General features: G+C 44.5%; 1 protein-coding gene and 1 long non-coding RNA gene across 4 annotated transcripts in view; one reads left to right on the top strand and one right to left on the bottom strand.

Moving 5' to 3' along the window:
• Slc9a9 (solute carrier family 9 member A9) overlaps positions 1-15,551 on the bottom strand; it is a 565,781-nt gene that overhangs the window by 20,011 nt on the left and 530,219 nt on the right. The gene's annotated exons all lie outside the window — the stretch shown is intronic.
• Positions 1-15,551, top strand: part of LOC147002120 (uncharacterized) — an 81,498-nt gene that overhangs the window by 26,174 nt on the left and 39,773 nt on the right. For all 3 annotated transcript variants that reach the window (XR_015044462.1, XR_015044463.1, XR_015044464.1), the window contains one exon: positions 8,448-8,579. This is a non-coding gene — a long non-coding RNA (uncharacterized LOC147002120). The remainder of the gene's footprint in view (positions 1-8,447; positions 8,580-15,551) is intronic.

Here is a 15,551-nt window from a genome sequence, read left to right as displayed (position 1 = left end):
GGCAGCCTTGCTCTCTCAAATCGCTTTCCATTCACCTAGATGATTTACCATTCCTCTGCAATTGTGAGCAGGCAGCTGACTGGAACTGGAAGGCTATTCATTCTTTAAAGAGACATAAGCGGCAGCTGGAGTCCCAGATGATAATTCTCCTTGTTAATATCCAACTGCTGCCAGGAGACCTGGGAGGGAAGATTCGCTTAATGCCCACTCTAGACATTTCAATGGGATTTAGCGCTGGTCCCAGCTTTGAAGCCTTTTTTTTTTTTCTTTTTCTTTAAATCACCTCAGAAATTGGGAAGCTGAATGGATTGTGACCTTGAGGTACAATTCCTCTCTAGTGTTTCAGAAAGGTGGCCAACTCCCCCTCACCTGCATCTGTCTACTGCTCAGCAGTGGGAAGGAAGGAAGGAAGGAAGGAAGGAAGGAAGGAAGGAAGGAAGGAAGGAAGGAAGGAAGGGAGGAAGGAAGGAGTGTTGATGGCTTTCCAGAAATATGATTATGTTGTGGCTATCTGCAGCTCAACCTGAGCCTTAGCCACCTAGAATTCCGTAAAGAAAACTGGATCTTAGAACAGATCCACTTCAACCCCACAGAACTTTGGCACCCTGACAGTCTTTTAACATTTAAACATGTCTTCTGAACACTTGTATCCTTTCAGCAGCCTCCATCAATGATGGGAGGGTCTGTGCCATCATTCATGGGACTTCTTCCAAACTCCCCGAGACTTTCTGTTAGGGAAATGCACGATACAGACAGCTGATACCTCTGGACCTATACAATATTCCAAACACCTTCAGATTGTTCATTGAATAACTGTATCTGGGGATATCCTATTTGCTAGTACATATATGCTGATAGCAGTGGCCCTGTCCTGGCTCTCTATATAGACCTGCTATGTCGTTTCTCTAATTTTATGTAGTACCACTGAGTTTCTGATCTAAGAATCAGAAGCAGCCAACTCTTGGCTCTCTCTCCTTTCAGCTCAGAATTGAAATAGTCTTGACGTTTAGCATCTAATAGACATGAGGCACACTGAAAGCTCTGTGCCAAGCTTTTCATATGAAAAAAAATCCTCTTTAATCTGTTTATCATTGCCCTCATTTGAAGGCTGAAGAAATTGGAACATTGGGAGGCCATGAGGCCACTCCGTGGCCATGTAGTCAGGATATGGGGATGCTGGGTGAAACTCAGGCTAATGTCCCCATCCTACTTTATCTCTGGAGTTCAGTGCAGTACAGTAGCTTCCATAGCTCAGGCTGAATCATTGGAGGGGTCACCTAGGAAAACAATATCACTTTGAGGCTTTAGCATCCTTCGTACACTAGGCTAGCAACCTAGTAAGTGAAAGCAGCCCATGGACTTGGTGAAATGACTCATGGTAGGAGAACCAGCTGCAGATTGTAAGGCAAAACCTTGGAAAAGTTACTGGAAACTTCCATCTGCGAAGATGGAAGTTTTAGTATTTTCGTCTCATTGTGTCTGGGTTTCCAGAGGACAAATTAGAAAAAGAAGGGACTGTGGAAAAGGAACCCCCTCCCTCTCCAACTTTCAAGGTTATATTCAGGAGCTGCGCTTTGAGAATTTGGGAAATGAAGCAGCGGAGGACTTACTTAAAATCCCCACCCCTCCCCCAGGAGAGGCTAGAATCTTAGGGTTAGTACCACACACAGAACCAGAGGCCAAGGGCATCAAAAAATTGATGATTTGAGAAGCTGGAAGTTCCAGATTGCACCTGCCATCTGCTGACTCAGTATTAGTTATCATTTTCTCCTAACTGAGCTTCTTTCCCCCACCATTTCTGATCTTAAGGGTGCATGTCAAGAAGGGCACGTGCATTCTCTGTAGGTAAGCATAGTGGGAAGGGCTCAAGTGCTTTCTTACTGCCTCCTAGGACTAGCGTGAGAGCTCTGCTGATGGTCTGGCGGCGAACACAACGCTGATGCAGGCAGGCTGGCCTTGACCTTTCAGAGCATTGGGAAGAGGCCAAGCAAGCAGTCCAGGCATCTTCCTCTTGGCTTCCTCGGGACCCCTGAAGCCTGATGCCATTCAGGACCAGTGGAGTAATTTGACATTTTGAAAGGAGTCCAATGTAATTTTTAGTACAGGCAGTAGCCAGGCTTGGCCAATCTCTGATGTTTAATGCCTGGTGACATCCCTTCTAGCTCTCATTTCTGCTTCAGCTGGGGCTTCACAGAGTATTTTTGCTTGTGCTAAAGCAACCATTAGTCTCTGCCATGGGATAAAATTCATTCTCAATCAATTCGAAAATTGAGTTTTCTCTAGGTTGGGGATGTAGTTCTGGATTAACACTTATCTGGAAAGCAGAGTGGACAGATCTCAGAGATGACTACCTGAATGGCGTCTTCTGATGTTTCCCAGGACTCAAAGAATGCATATCAACTCTGAACTCTCCTGAAGAATCGTTCTGAATTCCTGAGAGACTGTGAAACAGATGCCAATGTGGTCCTCCTTGAGACATTAGAGTCCATGTCACTAGACATCTTAAAGCAAAATGAGGTTCCTCTTTCTTGATTTCATGATATGTTTATGGAGTCTCTCTTACTCCCTTTCCCTTCTGCTTGGGTTAGTGTTAGTAAAACTTCCTTCTTTGCAGATGGAGGACACTAACTGGCAAGTGGGGGATGGGAGTGATCATGGAAGCACTTGTAGATGGAGCATGACCATTGCGTGAGAAGAAAGGACAAGGCTGGCAACATTTCCAACTTTGTGTTTAGTCTTTGGCTTGGTCAGTTCACAGCTTGGACATGATTTTCACTTTGTGGGTATAGAGTGTGCAAGTAGAGCATGCTGGGATTTTATTCACTGAGATGAATCTTAGCCTGCTACAGGCAAGCAGGAGAGGCGCTATGATCTAAAGGGGAAAAACACTTCTTTTGTCCTTGCTTGTATTCTGGAAGCTTCTCTTTCATGTTTGCCATTGCTGGCTGCTCTTGTGATTCACACGATCCTGGAGTTGAAAGAAGAATGTGAGGCAGATCACCTACAGCTTCCCTGTAGCTTCCTGAAGTCTCTCCTTGCTTGCACAATGAAGGAGCTGACTGTACAGCTTCTGCCTTGGGGTTTGGAAGAATTCCCAACGCTGCTACTCATGCAGGCCAGTGCAATCATTTTCTCATTTTCTGCTCAGCATTCTGTTCTTCAGTGCTAATGGAATAATGGCGAGTTGTTTCATAGAGTCATCGGCCTACACACCTTTGCCCTTCAATTAGGAATGGCCTGGGTGAAGAGGATCATTCACATAAAGTGGACTCCAAAGAACATTTGGAAGACTTAAAACATTTCCCAGAGATAAATTACTTGATTTTTAAAAGAAGAAAAAAAATAGAACCTAAGTTATACCAAATGCTTATTTAAGTAACTTTATAACAAGAATAGCGTTCTCTGGTAAGTGCTTGTCTTTATCAAAAAAGCCCCTTCCTGGAAAAGGACTCTGGCTTTTGATTGATTTGTTTTTATCCAGAAAAACTGGAGTGGAGTTAATTTTGTATGTTGAGAGCTGGTCATTGCTTCTGCTGCTGACAGGACTACAATGGACACAAATGGAACATTTCCTTCTAAATGAAATTGTGGTGAACTGAGAACTAGAGAGAGTATGGGAAATAGCTTTCAAATGGTTATTTTTGTTTGCTTAAATGCTTGGATATGAGGATTGCCATTCTAGCTACACACAGAAAGAGCACGGAAAAGAAGCCAAGCCTGGGCTTCTGTTATAACAACAACAATCACAGAACACACCACACTTTTTAAAGTCCAAGTGCCTTTAGGTTTCTTGGGATTGCCAAATTAAAAACAAACAAACAAACAAACAAACAAACAAACAAACAAACAAACACAGGACTCAGGATCTACTTCCAGGGCTCCAAGCTCTTTCCAGGTCGGCTTTTAACAGACTCACTTTGACATTGGGGCAGTACAACGCATCATAAAGGGATATGTGAAGTTCTTTGTTTTGTCTGCAAAGGTTGGCTTTCTGGACTTCAGCGCTAGGCATTGTGGGGTGACTAATACATCTTCCAATGCCATGGGGTTCTAGAAATTGGACCCCAGCTGTCACTGACCCAGCTGGTTTTAGAGAAGGTGACTTTATGATTGCCACAGAGAAGATGCCTTCCACTGCAGTGCCATCTATAGAGCAGAACCCTACTAGTGGGGTCAGCTCATAAAATAATTTCTCCTTTTTAATAAGGACAAAGTAGGACCACCACAGCACTTGGGAATTTTTTTAAACCTAAGGTCAATATGAAAAATGTTAATAGGCCTTGAAGCACACCCCAAAGTGGCTAGAGAACCAACTACAGGATTTTAAAAGACCTTGACAGACCCAAGAACAATAGTGATAAAGCTCTGCCTTTCTCTGGGTCAAGAGCAACAAGGGTCCCACTGCCTTGACCCTCTCTGTGCGTTCACAGTGACTGCAGCAGTGTTTGGTACATAGAACAGGCATGGCAAGGGAGAGAATATAGCCGACGAATGACTTCCAGGTCATCCATCAGCTGATGTTAAACCTGAGACCATTTGATGACTGGTCGTCCCCCAGCTGGGCTGTCCGACTGGAATCTAAGACTCTGCTCACGGTGGATGGATGGGAGGGATGCTTACAGGGACCTTGTTTGTACCAGCTCTAGTCTCACAACAGAGGGCACTTAAATAGAGGATCTTGGCACTGGAAGTTCAATTCACTGCCCCCTAAACAACAGCAGCAGTGATTCGTGGTACCAGTAACGAGGCTGCCCTGGTTCACTTTGACTTGGCTTTTTGTTTCATTCAGTTTCAAGAATGTTTCTGAATCTTCTTTTTTTTCTTTCCCCAAATGTCCCATTGTCTTTACCCATTCGGCAGTGAAGCTTTGGAAATAGCAAAGGACTCTCAGAGACACTGCAAGGCATTTCCACACTTACCCGGACCCATACTGTGTGTAGCATCTCTCACTTCCCTGAACCCTTTTCTTCCTTTGTGCTCTGTGTCTCATTGAAAGGGCCTCTTGCTTCATGCTCAAACATGGGCTTAACCTACAAGTCTTCATTCACTTTTCTCCACTATGTCAAATCAACCTCCAGGTTCTGTCTGGTCCACCTTCCTAAGACATTCCTAGTATCCTTGCATTCATGTGTCTATCCTCCAGACACTCATTTAATTCTCCCTTCCTCTCTAGCCCATAACTAATTTCCAAACCCAGCTTGTTGGCACCTCTCTTCAGAGTTGTAATGATGCCCGTACATGTCTCTAGGCAGTGATGATTGGCCCAGATCTTTGTTACCCTTCTTCTTAGAGCCAGAGGAAGTCTTCTGTAAAGCTGATGGGAATCACAGGGCTTCCCTGATTACAGGAAAATCAACATTGAAGGCTTCTCTGGTCCTTAGAAAAGGTGTAATGCAGATGGTCCCGGAGACCAGTCTCATTCTGGAAGCTGAGCTTTGTTTTGTAGCTGCTATTTTTTCTACCTGGGTATGGAACCTAACTTTTGAGTTGAGTTCTGGATAACTGAGGACATAGTGGCCAGGGAAAGGAGGGGCAAGAGGAGCATCTCAGAGACTGGTGTTTGAGAGGATGGTAATGCCTGGTTCTGCAATATAGTTGACTTCCACAGTAGGTGTTCAGTACAGATTTGGGAATGTTAGAGCCTAGGTAAAATATTTAAGCCTAGATAAAATGTTAAGGCCTAGGTAACAGTTATTTGGCTAGCTTGATTTGTATAGTTACCCAAAATGAGCTTGAACTCCAACCATCCACCCAATAGCAATTCCTATACCTATGTATAAGCTTTTATGATATTTTCCTTCATAAGCTGCCCATGGGATGGACACCAACATAAGAGAGACATCTGCACCAATATAAGAAACCATTTGGAATAAAAATTCCATTTTGATTAGCAAGCAAGCAAAATATAGTTCCCAAGATCTTCCTGGGAACTGACATCCAGGATGTCAGTTACCCAGGCCCATGTTCATAACAGAAAGAGTTCTGCCAAGTAGGATGTCAGATCAGTTCTACTGACTTCTATTGTGATTGGTTTCCGAGGGTGCAGAACATAACAGACTCAATCTTGGCATTAGAAAGTTTCCTAGGAGCAGCAGAAACAAAGGAGAAAGTTTCCTTATAATGGCAAGCTAGCCAACTTATAAATAATAGTCAGAAGCTGTAAAGAATCCAGATGTTCCTCAACAGAAGAATGGATACAGAAAATGTGGCACATTTACACAATGGAGTACTACACAGCTATTAAAAACAATGCATTCATGAAATTCTTAGATAAATGGATGGATCTGGAGGATATCATCTTGGTTATCAAGAGGTAACTCAATCAGAAAAGAACACACATGATATGTATTCACTGATAAGTGGATATTAGCCCAGCAGCTCAGAATACCCAAGATACAATTTGCAAAACACATGAAATTCAAGAAGAAGGAAGACCAAAGTGTGGATACTCCGTTACTTCTTAGAAGGGGGAACAAAATACCCATGGAAGGAGTTACAGAGACAAAGTTCGGAGCAGAGACTGAAGGAATGACCATCCAGAGACTGGCCCCCTTTGGGGATCCATCCCATAAACAACCACCAAACCCAGCTTTCTGTCATCTTAGCATCCCAGTGTCTACTCCTATAGCCCTTCAGCTGTCAGTCTCTGACACCAAAGTGCCACACTGATGAGTCTTGGCTGTAGCCATGGGCACTTGCCTCAGATGGTTCCTAGTGGATAAAACCTTCCCGACCTTCAAGAAAATCTACTGAGTGGCAGAGGACCAGGTGGTAGTCTTATTCTGAGCAGGGCCTACTGCATACTCTGATTATCACTGTCCCCATGTGTAGGGATGGTCTTGGCTACGGCAGTTAGAACCCAGCACTCACTGAGCAAAACGTGGCTTGTGGGCTTGTTGAAGGGCCACTTAATTGTTTTCTTTTGAAATGGCATTCTTTAAATTCTGTGTTATAGAATAGTGGGATTCCCATAAGATTTCAGGGGAATACCTTCTCTTCTTCCTCCTTCTTCTTGATGTGTAGCCTAAACTGTCCTGGAACTCACTCTGAGGCCCAGATTGACTTGGGACCTTGTGGCAATTCTCTTGCCTCACCCTCCCCAAATGTTAGGAAGCTAGGGATGTGTCACTGGATCAGGTATCTTCTCCTATTCTGATGTCTCCTTTCTAGTTTACAATGGGACAGAAAAGAGCCAGGAAATGTCACAGTGCAATTCTGTAGTGAGCTCCTGTGAGCTTGGCCCTTGGCTGCCGAGGGATAGGGAGCGGTAACATTCAGCTTCCTCTTACTTTACGGAGCTTTTGCCTCCAAATTAGCTCAGTTCTTGTCAGACTTAGCATGAAAATTAATCATGAAACACATTAACTTTGCAGAAAATAGCTTGTGAACTTATGGTATTGTAGCCAATGTTCAAATGAGCGAAGCAAGAGTCAGAACATTTAGGAAATGTTCCTCAGTTCATATATCTGAGACCCGAATCTAACGTAGCCCACTTTCAGCAGAACCTGCCATGTTCTTGACCACACCAAGATCCCCTGCTCTCCTGGGTCCACTGAACTGACCCTGTGGTTAGGAATATCCCGGAGCTGTAAAACTAGGCATATGGGCTTAGTGATTTTGAAGGTCACTTCTTAGACTCTCTTTCTAGGTCTCTGGCATGTACCCTGTGTAAGATGGGCTCTTACCTGATAGACATTATGAAGATAAATTTGTCCCCTCTGATACATCTTCCAAACTGCAAGACCCTTATGATTTTGGGTCAAGTGCACATGGGAGACCTTTTATCACCCTGTGCCTCCAGGGTACTTCTGGCTGAAGCATAGATTGTCTTAACTGAACCAGGATCCTGGTGTGTTAATATTTCCCCTGCTGGGGGACAAAAGAGAAGGAATGAGGACCCCAGAGTTTTAGCATGAGGTCCCCCTTCTCTTTGGTGGTGGTGGCATGGTAAATTAGAAAATGCACAGGTCTTCAACTTTTCCCCATCTGTCTTCACAGTGGAGTGTGTTTAAGGATGCATTTTCTATACATTCCTCTTTTCAGGTATCTGCACACTTCTACCAGTCCATAAATAAAATATACAGCTGCCTGGCTGAAATGCATCACCTGCTGCCAAGATTCCTTCTGCAGGTTAATGCTTTCTGCCAGGGGAGCAGCCTCTAGTTTGTGGTGACTGTCGATGACCTACTTGTATGCAGCAGTCCAAGCGTCACTTAGCAGTGAGCTGTGCATCTTTACAGATTCCACACACATATTATTTTAATACTTTATCCCTCCTCCCTAGATCAACTCTATGTACATGAAGGTAGCTATGCAAATACACTTTACCTGAGTAACTGACAGGAACAGATGCTTTAGGTAGGGACTGGAGATAGAAGACCAGTTTATGCTATCTAGTATATTAGTGGTGCTCACTCTGGCCATAATTGACATTTCCCCTCTAACAGCCCTCAGGATCTCCTGCCTCTGGAAGGGAGGACCTTCAAACTGCAACCCACCTGAGGACAGAGGCTTACAGAGCAGAGGTGCATTGTGGAAAGGATCTAATTGACAATGGAGACTGGCATCTGTGAGTTCAAGTATGTACCTGCCAATCACAGCAGCGTATCTGAGCCTCATTTGGCCCAGAAAGAATTGGAAAGTCTTAAATAATTCTTGAATAATAACCCAGGTGTGGGCTAGTCTCCAAGTCAGAAATTGGTTTAATCACCATGATTGTGTCTTAACGGAAGGGTCCTCAAGTTTTTCTCATAGATTTTGCAAAAGTCAATGTCTTGAAGTGATTGTGGGGAACCTTGTTAAAATGGATCTTCTGACTAAGGGCAGGTATGAAAAACTGGACAAGGAGAATGCATAAGTCCCTAGTCTTGTCCATGTTTATAAGAGCAATAGAACAGATATGAGGACGGGTGAGGCTATAGGGATTCTTACAGCTGCTCATGGGCATGCTCAGACCCATGACAGGCTTGGAGTGCTGAGAATTATTCTGTTTCTTGTAAACTAAATTACAACAAGTTGGATAAAAAAAAATCAATGGACTATTATTTATGTTCCATTTAATCCAGGTGTCTCAATAATGTCTATCTGGCCAAATACGGGATTGATTTTTCATTGCTTTGGGATTCGCTTAGTCTCAAATAAAACTAAGCAAAACTAAGCCCAAATTGCCCACTGGTTCTCCCAGATGTTGGTGTTTACAGTAGGAAAGAATACTCTAAATTCATACACCAGAGACATGATGAGGAGGGATTCGGGGGCCTTTGCTTTCTCTGCTTTAGACTAAGAAAATTCTGATTGCAGGGCAAAGCTCAGGGTCTTCTGCCTTTCCTTCTCTTTCCTTCCCTCCGCCCACTCTCTCCTTCTAAGACAGTTATTCATGTAGCTCAGTCTAACCTGGCACTAGCTCTGCAGATGACTTTGCACTCCCAATCTTACTGCCTCTAACTCCCAGGACCCCAGGGATCACTGACACATGCCACTGTGACTGGTTTGGGGGCTCACAATCTTGTTGCACGATTCCACTGCTTGACCAGGAACCCAGAAAGTGTTCAACCAGCCGGCCAAGAAATGTAGTAGAAGATTGATCTGCAGGCCAAATTAGAAGCCACACTTTTTTATTCCACACTGACTCCTGGAGCAAATCCACTGGATTCCAAACAGGTGGCCAAAATGCTGAAACCAAGCGATTCACAGAGTAGGGATGGCTGAGGGGCAGCAGGAAGAGAAGAAACTGCCAAGGTTTCACAACTCCTTCTGATAGGTCTGGTGTACAGTAATGTCTGATCATTCATTTCCTCATTTAAATCTTATCTCAACTCTAACTCACATGTAAGTGTCCCCATTTTGCATATGCTCAGAGAGGTTACACATCTCCCACCTAGCAGACCTGGAATTCAAATGCAATATGTCAACGTACATGCTCTTTCTACATAGGCCCATTTAATAATACAACTGTTATGTCAAAAGTATCCTTTGCAGGAAGATTAATATTATATTGTAGACTGGTATTTATGACATGAATTTTTCTGTCTATATAATGGAGACACTGATGGACACCCATTGGAGCCACTTGTATGACAGAATTAGCTTCAGGTGACAGCTGATGACTTAGAATTGTCTGCAGCTCTCCTTTCTGAGATGGTACTCACAAAGTTTTATTGTCTCCCCATCCTGAAATGAGCCCATAGTCTTGCTTCTTACAGTCTTCAGATCTGGAAGCCTCTTTCATTTGCACTACCTGCCACGCCTTCTAGGCATGTTGAGGGCTTTCCTGACACAGAGGGCAGAGAAGCATCAAAAGCTATGAGACACTTGCTTTCAAGAACCCACCAAGATGACAATCAATTCTAGGACCAAGAGAATTAACCCATTAACCCCTTTGAAGATCATGTTACTCTTGGTTATGTGGGATAATGATTGTTTAAGAAAAAACTAAATAAACTCAGTAGGCATTAAATATCTCCAAGTCACTCATTTAAAAAGAAGTCTTTTTCCTACCTCCAAGTCTCAGAGGATGCTATACCTGATGATAAAGTTGTAAACTGTCCAACCCATTTCTAAGAACTCCACCTTTAACTTTACCTGCCCCTCTTCCATCCTATCTCCAGTACTGTCTTCTGTTGTGCTTTCGGACCATTTCCAGCCTTCCTGTAATTATGTGATAACATAAAACTAAATAGAACAAATGTGAAGAAATGTGCAAATGCTCTTGTCACCTATGTCTACCTCTATGCCCATGGCACCCTCCCCTCTTGAGAACAAAGGCCCTACTCTTTTTGGCACAAAGCATCTCTCTATTCTATTTTAAGGCCCTGTAGTAGTCAATAATAGGAAATGCTCAGCAGAGACAAACAACTTCTGGAAATTGATGAACTAATTGCGGTAAGAACTTTGAAAAGACAGTTGTGCTCTGAGCATATTCTTTTTTTTTTTTTCCCCCTGAGACAGGGTTTCTCTGTGTAGCCCTGGCTGTCTGGAACTCACTCTGTAGACCAGGTTGGCCTCAAACTCAGAAATCTGCCTGCCTCTGCCTCCCAAGTGCTGGGATTAAAGGCATGCGCCACCACGCCCAGCTCTGAACATATCCTTATGAACATGGTAATGGTCCTGCTAACTGTAGTGGTGTCACTGAAGGTTCAACGGTGACATCTGCATGATAGAGACAGCGCTGTTGTCCTAGAGCCTGGGCAGCATCCGAGAATATCCAGTCTCTCCCTCTCCCAGGTCCTGGATGGTTAAGAACAAAGGAGCTCAGGGGATAGGACAAACCCTGAGGCCACCATTGCCACTTTGTGATCTTCAGCAAGGTGTCCTGTCTCTATTCTCAGTTTCCTCGGACAGTGTTAAATGGGATGACAGTTGCACACTGACCCATCTGTGCTCCTGAAGCCCAGCACAGAGCTCCTGCTCATGAATGCCAGTCCTCCTTCCTCTGGGTGATGTCCATCTCTTTATAGCCTCAGCAGAAAGTGGGTTAAAACACAGAAAGAGCATTTCATATTCCATCTGCTAGCCACCACTCATTCTTTCAATTCTAAACCATTATGGTTTTTCTCCCAAGGGGCAAACAAGGCCCTAAGAAGATTAAAGCAGCATGTAAAATTCAGCTTAGTTTAAAGCTAAGTCCCTTAAAAGACCTCTCTTTGCGGAGATGCTGAAGCCTGAGACGGGTTTTCTGCTGCCAGGGTGCTCAGGGCTGGCTCTCAGGCTGGGCTCCCAGAGCATGTCGCCATTCTCAGAAGGAACTATGTTAGAACCACCCAGAGGCTCATGGGTGTGGTGGGGAACCTTCTCCATACAAGTTCCCTGATGAGAAGACTCTGTCGGTTGGAGGACAGGCACAGACCACTGCCTACAAGCAGCGAGACTCCTGCACTCTGTGCTTACCCTAGTTTTTAAGGAGTTGGGTGACCTTAAGTGGGAACTTAACCCCAGGGGACACAACTTCCTCTCTGCCTAGCGATGGGTAGAAAGGATGATCTTGCAAAAGTTTAAGGTAGAATTTGCTAGATTAGTCACTTCTGCTCTGCTGGATATTGAGAGGTCACAACTGTAACCCTCTCAGATGTCTGACAGGCATGATTGACGCACCGACTAAGCAAGTGACCCCTCCACATCCAGACTCCTGGAGCCTTTAAGATAGTCAGCGGATGATGACCTGACTATCTGGGTGGTCTTTCTGTTGTTTACCTAGGTCTGAGCCTCAGTTTGTTTAGGTTTGAAATGGGCCCAGAGCTTATACCTATATCCAGGGTCATGATGAACATTAAATTAAATAATGCAAGATGATTCCTCAGTGTGTATATTATTCATTAGCTGTAATTATTGTCATTCTAAAATTCTTCTGTTCATCCTGTGCCTATCCTGTATCTAATTGGGGGATGATTATCCTCTGTAAGCCTCTTCAGTGTAAAAATAGGTCCTCTAGAAAGTGCTTTCAATGCATTCAAATTACCGGAAGACTCTGTTCAAATGCAGATCTGAGTCCACAGGTCTGTGGGGCTTAGGGTTCTATGCATCTCTTGGCTCCAGGCTCCTGATCCACAGAACTAAACTCTGAGCAGCAAGGCTTTGGGCAGTGATTCTAGAAGGAGGTGTTTATTAGAATTCCCTGGGTGGGAGCCTATTCACAAATCCTAGCCACACTTCCTGCTGGTTAGGTTGCAGTGTCTTGGGATAGGACCACGCCTCATAAGTGCAGCCACCTAAGGGCTTCCAAGCATCTCAAGACTGAGGACCACCACTCTAAGTTGGCTGCATCCTGGATCTAAAGTGAGTAACAATTGAGCTTTATCCCCAAGGACTCTGATTCAGGCCTGAGCATCACTGTCCTTTAAATGCTTCCTGAAGCAAGTTTGGGAAACACTCACAAAAGCGTAGAACTTGGTAAACACAGGGATACGTCAACTCATCTTGTAAAGGCTTATAGTAATTAATTTCCCTTGAGAGGGACCCTTGGCCCATATGAGATCTGCACTGAAATATAGCCAAATAAGAACTTAAAAAAAAACCCTACTTCATAGGCAAAACCCTATTTAATAGCTACTATGGGGGGATACTCTCTGTTGTCCAGTAGCTAAGAATGGGCCTAAGAGAAAGCTCCCTAATCCTCTTCACTGCTGACTTCAGTATGACCTTGGGGGGACTCTCCTAATGTTTATGTTTCTGTATCTTGTCATTCACAAAACTTGGCTAATCCCGTAAAGTGATCTCAGGACAGACACATCATTAGATGCAGCTTCAAACACACCCCTGCTGCAGGACCCGCTAGCTATTCTGATTTGCTGACAGAATCCTGTGGTTAGGTAAAATAACACATAGTCTATGACTCTTGAGAATCAGTTGCAGGTTAAACTGGAGCCCTCTTTAATGGTGCCAAACGTTTCCTGTTCTTCTCTTGTAGTTTTAGGATAAATGCACCAGGAGATGCAGAGAATCAGCCAGAGGCTAGGAATGACTTTTTAAAAATGGCAGGGTTCGTCTGCTGTTTGGTCTTCCAGTGGAAAAGTGGAGTCACTGGACAAAGAGGCTCAGTAGATGGAGCCAGGTGGTGTGTCTGGAAATCAGAGCTATCTGGTGGCAGGAGCATGGTTTAGAGCAGTGGCTCTCAGCCTTTTCTAATGCTGCAACTCATTAACACTTCCTCATTTTGTGGTGACCCCCCCCCATTAAAATCTTTTTTGCTGCTACTTCACAACTGTAACTTTGCTACTGTTATGGATCTTAATGCAAACATCTGCTTTCTGGTGGTTTTAGGTGACCCCTGTGAATGGGTTGTAACCCACAGGTTGGGAAAGGCTCAAGCTCCACCCAGACTGGCTGCCAGTTTCCTTCTGTTACCTGTGGATCTAGATGTAGAACTCTCAGCTCCTTCTTCAGCACCATGTCTGTCTGTATACCACCATGTTTTCACCACGGTGATAATAGACTAAACTTTGAACTGCAAGCCAGTCCTAATGAAATGTTTTCTTTTATAAGAGTTACTGTGGTCATGGTGTCTTTTCACAGCAGTAAAACCCTAAGACAGTGGTTAGAGCTAGGGATTCGGGAGTGTGGGGCTTTAAGGACTGACATATTGCACCATGGCTTTGCAAAAGCGGGTGGGGCATTCATCTTTCATTCAGTAAGATGGTGCATACTGCCAGAATTCATCAAAAAGGAACTTAAGGAATGCTTCTCAGGGCCATTGAAATGGCTCAGCAGGTAAAGGTGCTAGCCACCAACCTGATGACCCGAGCTCAATCTTTGAGACCCTTGTGGTGGAAGGAGAGAGCTGACTGCAGCAAGCCTGTCCTCTGACCTCCACTAAAATTTAGAAAGAAATGCTTGCTGGAGCAATGAATGAATGAATGAATGAATGGAGCAGTAGAACGATGTAAGATGAGGCATTGCCCAGGAGATGAAGGATGCTAGAAAACAGAGTGGGAAGGCCATCAAAGGAAGGGCGAGGGTGAACATGTGGCACTGGTGTCAATAAGCAGCAAGGAGGATGAAGCACAGATCTGGAAGAGCCCTGCAAGGGAGAGGCAGGAAGGACTTGGAGCCCATCATCTTGAGTGAAGTGAGGAGGTCAGTCAGGTGGGGGTGGGGAGAGTAAACCACAGGAGAGAAGACAGTAGGGGCAGTGATGGGGACCTAAAAGAAGGAGACATATGATGGGAACAGCCAGGGAGAAGGGCCAGGGAGCTTTCAGGAGGGAGGACATGTTTGTTCAAGGACTTGGGCCTGAGCAGGGCAGAACTAATATAGGTGAATGGTCGGAAATCTCACGGTTTCTGGAACTGGATGTTTTCAAATTGCACAATCCTCCTCATTCTCGAGTATCCTCTCAAGGCAGCAGAGTCTCTCCCACATGACAAATCCACCTCAGCTAAGCAGCAGACATCCTCTTCTAATACCACTGATAGTTTCTTTGGCAGCCTTCCCACCCACCACATCCTGCCCCTCCCCCCAACAGAGACACAACTGGACCTCTTGTATTTCCCTTCCAAATATGGCCTCAAGCCTTCTTCCTGTCCTGCAGATCCTCACTCTTCCAAGGCCACAGCTAGTTTACAAATAGCTCTTGTATAAATTAGGGAAGGGAGCCTCACTGGCTCCTGGGCAGATGATGTGGAGAAGGTTCAGGTGAGAAAATGAGACAATCAAATATCTCGGAAGAAGATCTCCTGTGTTCTGGGCGGAAAGTTCAGGAAAGTTTCTCACAGAAAGCAATATCTGAAGTGAGTTACCAAAGTGCCTCGGGAAGGCCCTGGGAAGCAGCACAGATGCTCCCTGCTCCAGGCATGCATTTTGGAGGAAGGCTGCCTGAGGGAGAGAGCTTCCCAGAGGCTTGAACAAAAGCAGGGGTGGGAAAAGGGTGGTTTTCAGTACTGGGGAGCATGTTTGTCCAAGGTGTTGGGGGCTAAGTGTGGGGACAAGGTAACAAGAGATAAGAGGGGTCCCAGCTCTTAGTTTCACACAGAGATAAGACAGAGTCAAGTGTGCCTGTGAGAACTGTCATTCCAGGAAAGTGAGACTGTTTTATTTTTTAATTTTTTTAACTAGGAGAG

This window comes from Mus caroli, unplaced genomic scaffold (genome assembly GCF_978045245.1).
Source record: "Mus caroli unplaced genomic scaffold, Mus_caroli_1 scaffold_11, whole genome shotgun sequence".
NCBI lineage: Eukaryota > Metazoa > Chordata > Mammalia > Rodentia > Muridae > Mus > Mus caroli.
Note: the sequence above shows the minus strand (reverse complement) of the source record. Positions and strands in the feature narration are given on the sequence as shown.